The 6,850-nt window shown below is 39.7% G+C and overlaps 1 long non-coding RNA gene across 2 annotated transcripts in view; it reads right to left on the bottom strand.

Moving 5' to 3' along the window:
* Window positions 1-463: 463 nt before the first annotated feature.
* The window catches only part of LOC118318011, a 9,066-nt gene continuing 2,679 nt past the window's right edge, over window positions 464-6,850 (bottom strand). Inside the window, exons 2-4 of one of the 2 annotated variants that reach the window (XR_004795598.2) lie at window positions 1,776-1,899; window positions 1,163-1,272; window positions 464-948 (exon numbers count right to left, since the gene is read on the bottom strand). This is a non-coding gene — a long non-coding RNA (uncharacterized LOC118318011). Of the gene's footprint in view, window positions 949-973; window positions 1,273-1,775; window positions 1,900-6,850 lie in introns of those variants that run through there. The other variant, XR_007032033.1, reaches the window with a different exon arrangement.

Below are 6,850 nucleotides of genomic sequence, written 5' to 3'. Positions count from 1 at the left end.
AAAACAAACACGCACACAATTGATGTAAATTCATAGAAAACATTTCCATACCACCACAGCTATTGGAAGTCAGCAAACAACTGTTTGTCAGATACTGTTGTTTAAACCATTTCTTCACATTTTTTATGTTTTTTTGAAACAGCACAAGATTAACCCTGGCATGTTGAAACATGTGAAATACTCTTGAATAATAACCTATACCTATATGCTTTCTGCATAAAAAGTACAATGACCTGGTTAAAATGATGCCATCTCCTTGATGATATGATGTATGTCAAGGTTTTTTTTGTTGTTTTTTTAAACTACACATATAAAAATGTATTAATCTCCACCGCAACTGACTTTTAACTGTCTCTCACACTCTTTTTTCCCCTCCTTTTTTTGTGGCGTGAAACAGCAGATAAAAGATTTATAAAGCACTTGATTTAGCTCTTATTCATTATCATTCTGTTACGTTTGAGTTTTGAGCTGGAGTCTAATGGTGGAACACAAGAGGCTGACACACAATTAAAAGTTCACGAGCAGAAATTAATACCAAGCTCGGAGATTACAAAGCGATTTTTGCAACGGGTGCTGACTGATGACACAAATTAACCCTCAAACCAGCGGGGGGAGGGGTAGCAGGGTTTCCAGAACCCCAACTGATCTGATCCTTTGAGCGGATGGAAAGTCCAGGGGAAGTGTGGTGGAGGAACTGGCCGAGCGTGGCAGAGGAGCACAGGGCAAACAAGCGATCCTGAGCCAACGAGGGACAATAATTAGATTCAGGACAGGATACCGCAGCTTTTACCAAAAATCTGACTGGTAAGACAGGCAGACTCGGCCGGGGGGTATACGACGCTCTGGCAGTGCGTTGGTGGAAGAGCCGGTCTTAGTCTGCAAATGTTGGTTGATCAATGATGTACTTGACAGTGTGCATGAGCGTTGGCGGGAGATCGAGATGAAAAACTAAAATGGGGACAAACCAGGAACACACAAAAGTATTCACAAATCCTAACATGTTGCTATTACCAAGAATGTGAATAATATGAAAACAGATGAAAAGTACTGCACGTGTTTCAGCACCGCAGAGGCGTGGAGAGCAAGAGCGAGAAAACGGTTTGTTCCAACTATAAAAACAGTGGTACATTTTATTGCTGATACACAGAAAGGAGCCATTTACCTAATTCACCTTCGGTGTGGAATAAATACACCTTCAGGTTCTTGATTGCTACAGAACATTTGTACTGTACATGTTTTTTTCTTCTTCTTCGTTAATTCCATTTTCTGTTCCTGCAAAAGCGAGAAGGAAAACCAAGTCACTTGCGTTCACCTCATGAGGTGGACTGAAGAGGACCGACTGGGACTCTCGTTTCAAACGTGTTAGCATATGTCAGCACATCTGATGCATTACGCTCAGGTAATGACCACATCAAACCTCCACGCAGTAATCAAAACCAAAAATCACAGCCCAACACTGACAGTGTGCTGTGTGTGTGTGTGTGTGTGTGTGTGTGTTTGAATAACACCTCAGGTAGTGAAAAGGATTCAGGACACTGAATCACTTAAGTGCAGGACTGAGCATTTCTGACACAGTTTTTAACAGTGACATTCTTGTCTCTGTTCTTTCTACATTACTGAAGTTTTATGATTCTGGCCTCGATAAAATGAGGCTTGTTAAGAAACAGATCTGTTGCCACGGGGTCACAGGTTTGAGTCACTACCACAGGTTACAGACACTCTTTCCATGAACACTACTTTGTCAAGGTGCCCCTAAGCAAAAAACATGACATCACCTTTTTGGACGCTGGAACCGTGGCCAACAGGAGAAGACAGGGTTGTAACGGCCAGGTCCCAGAGGGGGATGTCTGTAGCTGATTGTGAGGAGCTGCAGTGATGTAAAAGGACACCGGGTCTTTTCTGGTGTAAATAAAGGGGGGGAAGAAAAGATTTTACAGTGATTGTGAACAGTGGACCAGTGTACTGAGTGTGAGAGAATGAGAGAACGGGAGACCATTAGAGAGCAAAATATTTTTCAGACCAGGGCAATGATCATTATGATCACAGTTTGCATTTTTTTATTTATTTGTGAGCTGAAAGAGAATAACAGCATCAACCAATCACTGTACACTACAGTAGTCAAGGCGATAGGACAACTTCAATTGGACTGGCAGAAGGTGCTCTGTGTCCCAGATCCCAGCATGTTCCTTTGCCTCCTCAGATGAGGTGCTCGCATCCCCAGCAGGACTTGTCCCACGGACATCCGAATATATATGTCCGTAAGCGGGGCTGTGGCAGAGCTGCGACTCCCGTAAGAGGCAGGGGAACTCCCCTTCTCTTTCTAACCGCGAAAAAAACCCAAAAAACTCTTCTTTTGTTGTGTTAGGGGAAAAAAAGGTGATCTTCCCAAGATGCTACTGAAGTCATATTTTTTTTCTGAAGGGTGAGTTGGCTCATATCTATTTGAACTTTTTATGTAAAAAGTGTTGCAACTGTCCCAAATTGGCATCACTGCCGACATTAATAGTTTTGTTGTGAAATAGTTGAGTATTTCGAGTATAAGCAAATTCAATGTAATCTCTAAATTAAATATCATACAGTATCAGGCACATAGTTTACTCCACAACACAAGCAGTTCATTAAATTGTCTCTTATTAAAAGTGTCTCTAATATAATATAAAAAGACTGATGATCAATCATCAGGTCAGTATTCACTCGTGATACTTTGTTACTCAATCACGACTCACAAACACTGAGCTACAGATTTCTTACTCCTCCTCTGTTGCAGTCTTAGCTGAGCATTACATAACCGCAGAGCCAAACATGCCATGTGGTGTGGCGATGCCGGCCTCTCAGTCAAAAGTTCTGCTGGTTAATTGAATTAGATCTGCCAACATACAGCCATGCATGATACTCTCTCTTTTTGCAATGATCCCAGCCTCTGGTTTTGTTTCTCCTCTCCTCCCACATGGAGCGGACTCGTCTCTTTTTTCTCCCGCTTCATATTTGCTTTAACTTTCACTTGATTTGCAAGCAAGAAAAAAGAAGAAGAAAAATTACAATTTCCCACGTGAATAAATGCTTATTTTTCCCCAGAACCAGATGATTAAACACAGTGATTTATTATGACCATTTTATTTTATACAGTAAGTTCAACAAGTGTATCGAGTGTTTTTCAGGGGAAAAATAAGTAAATCCTCTTTTGCGCAGGAGGTTTTGTTATTTATGCTTCTAGCAAAACTGTGGTTTCTTTCAAGCAGAAGAAGCTAAATATTTAGAATAAGAACTCTTAGTTGTCAAACGATTTCACTAAGATTACTTCAAGGCATGCTGGTGCTTTGGAAAGCTTCAAGCCTGCAGAATGTGTGCATGCCAAGTGATAGCATAATCCATTTTGCTGAAAGTGAAAATAAAGGAAAACTGTTGGTGTCAATCAAAAAACTAAATCTTGTGTGCAGGGATTCTTGTCAAGTATGTGGGCAGTTCTCAATATTTTCGTGTTGAGAGTCAAACTCCATGAAGAAATCTAGTATGTTTGTGAAATGTACATATTTCATAATTATTTTTTTTTTAAGAGTTCATGACATTGTCAGATAGCAAGCCTGCAATTTTCACTACTTACTGACTAAATGCACAAAGACTGGTAATTTCACTCTATTTATTAAGTGAGCAGTTGCTTGTATTTTAAGAGGCAATCTTTCCTTTTTTAAAGCTTTGATTTAGTTAGTTGCATATCTTTAGTTCCTTACTAACTTCCACTACAATACCGTAAACCAATTTATGAGATATGAAATTAGATCCCCAAGTAGTTTTCTCAGTTTAAATGCAGCCTTTGCAAACATTTTGACATGTCATTATAGGGTACTTCTGTATTAAGGACACTGATATTTGATTTCTTTGCCAAGCTAGTTGGCACTGAGCTGCACCCAATGAGCTGTTCGCAAGAAGTATCCATGAAGGGGAATTTAAAAAACAGATTCTTGTGATTCTCAACTTTCATAAATTGAGGGAACAGCTCATTTTAATCTGATGAAGAAGACATGTACAATGGGATCCATAGTATGAGACCACTTTCCCATACTTGAAAATTAAGGATTCATGTTCCATTGTTGGTTCTTTTATCATACTTTCCCTGGTCATTGATGTTAAGTACATACAGTGCAGATACAATACTTATGCTATTATGTCTACACATGGTAGATTTTAATTAACCATATTTACCCTACTAGTACTGAAAAAACAATGGCTGGAACCTGGAATCATCTCACTTGTATTAACTATGAATACATATGGTCATTGGACATTTTATTAGGGATACCTTTTCACCTGCTTATTCATGCCACTATCCAATCAGCCAATCATGAGTCAGCAGTGCAACACATGAAATCCTGCACATCCAGATTTTCATTGAATTCAAACATCAGAGACATAAGGAATTATTGTGATCTCAGTGATTTGACATGATTGTTCGTGCCAGACAGGCTGGTTTGAGTTTTTCTGAAACTGCTGATCTCCTCCATTGAGTGGCACTTCTGTGGACTGAAACGCTTTGTTGATAAAAGGGGTCAGAGTGTAATGGTCAGACTGGTTGGAGATGGCATGAATGGTTACGGTGACACAGGTAACATGTTGTTAGCAGAGCACTCATCTCAGACTGAACCCGATACTGGACTTTGAGATGGATGGACTATAACAGCAGAAGACCACATCAGATTCCACTCCTGTCAGCCAAGAACAGAATTCTGAGGCTGCAGTGGAAGAATGAAGAAGTGTGATGCTCTGAGAGAAAAGTGATAGTCCACCCAATATTCGTATGGTGTTCCTTGATGAGTGTACATTATTTGTTATAAGAGAAACTGCAATACATATAATTTTTGCCTGTAGGTTAAATATGCACGACAATACCTGTTATCTAAATGCTCAAAAACTGTCTACTCCTACCACTCTTCCTCTTATTTTTTCTTCTCTAACCTTGTTACTAAACCTTTTTTGAATCCACATGATGTATTTATTCCACTTGCTCCACAGGCTTTGTGTTCAGAGTCCAGTGAGCTCAGGGTCAACAGGAGGTAGCAGCTTGCAGCAACTGACAGTGCAGCACCAAACAACCAACCTACCTTCTGTTGCAATGAGTCGCCTGCCTCTTCTGGTCTGTGCTACACAGAGTGCTACCAACTCCCCTAACAGCCGGCTGAGGAGGAGAGGCATACAAACATTGATTCACCATGATTTAGACAAATTCACACATGAAGAGGTGTGGAGGTTCTTTTGGTAAAAACTGGCATGAAATAAAAATAATCACTGATAAAAACTCGTGAGTATGTGTTCATATGTAATGGTGCTGGTGCTGCGTCTGCATAATATACACACATCAACATGGGTAAGTTCAACACACACACGCGCACGCACACACACACACACACACACACACGCACACACACACACACACGCACGCACGCGCACACACGCACGCGCACACGCGCACACACGCTGTCACTTCCGCACAGATGCACCCATTTGTCTGCAGGCTAGTGTAGCACATTCGCGCTCTGTGGTAGAATACTCCTGCTTTCCCTTAATTTGCATGTTGGATACAAGCACCTGTCCATTTGTGTATCATCATATTAGAGTCATTGTACAGCAAGGGAAGATATGAAATGATATTCAGGTCAGATTACTCAGGTTTTAATGTTATGTTCTATTTAGTGCCATGTTAGCAGAAAAAAAAAAAAGAAGCTCACCATTTGCCAGTCTTGCTTTCTTCACGGCATCCAAACCTGTCTGTTTTTGTTTCAGATGAACTCTTTGATACAAACACAATATTTTAAATCACTTTTTGTTGCATTTAACTCCATAAGATAAGATGAGATGACCCTTTATTCGTCCCACAACATTTGGTGGGTAAATCATGTTGTCCTTGTATTAATCTGTACAATACAGAGTATCAAGCCCATTCATTTCATACACATGTGCCTTTACTAAGTACAGTACCATTTTCAAATCCTGGTAAATGTTTGTGAGATGTTTGTTTACCCTCACTTTTCCTTTTTAATGAATTGTTCTCACTATAGGCCTGAGATTTACACAGCAATACAAACAGGTATGATTAGAAAAGATAATGGCTGAATTTGACTTTGGTTTCAGTATCAGGACCCAAGTGTTGTATATGACTGGGGAACCAAACAACCTAAATGGAGCCATCATTAATGTTATTAATCGCAGCAATGTTTTTCCTGCTATGACAAGTCAAAACATCTGCTGCAAAAATTTCCACTGGGTGACATTTATTGATGTACTAGCCATAAACTATGTCATTCATCATATACAACACATGCCACCGATAGAAGCCTCCATGAATTGTTGCATAGGCACATTGGAAAGGCTACAGGAGGCTAAATTACCATCTTCTAGTGGTGTGTTAACACAAGAAGGATGAGTTCTTACATCTGTTTCATCGGCAAAGTGAATAGCTAACCATGTTCTAATTTAGTATGGTGTCATGTTGGTGAACTAATTCCTCTGTTGAGAAGAAATGTACTGTACTATGAGCTGGTTGAGTAAGTAATTGTGTCTGGAGAGTATGTCAGGAAATGCATGTTTTTCCTTTCACATATGGCAGAGGGTGAATGATAAGTATTTTTCTCTGTGTCATTACCCTTAAATCTATGGAATTACATTCATAATTTTGTTGTGTAACTTAATGGTGATTATATAGATTGAACGAGGTTTCATTCAGGTGTTTTTTGTGGATTACTTCGAAAGAAATGAACTGAAACGTAGGGTGTTTTCTAATTTGACCTCAATTAAGACCATGTTCCTAACCAGAAAAATTCTTACAATTAGACTGGCCTGTGTTTATGTTTGTTTGAAA

The sequence above is a fragment of the Scophthalmus maximus genome, chromosome 13 (genome assembly GCF_022379125.1).
Source record: "Scophthalmus maximus strain ysfricsl-2021 chromosome 13, ASM2237912v1, whole genome shotgun sequence".
Taxonomy (NCBI): domain Eukaryota; kingdom Metazoa; phylum Chordata; class Actinopteri; order Pleuronectiformes; family Scophthalmidae; genus Scophthalmus; species Scophthalmus maximus.
Note: the sequence above shows the minus strand (reverse complement) of the source record. Positions and strands in the feature narration are given on the sequence as shown.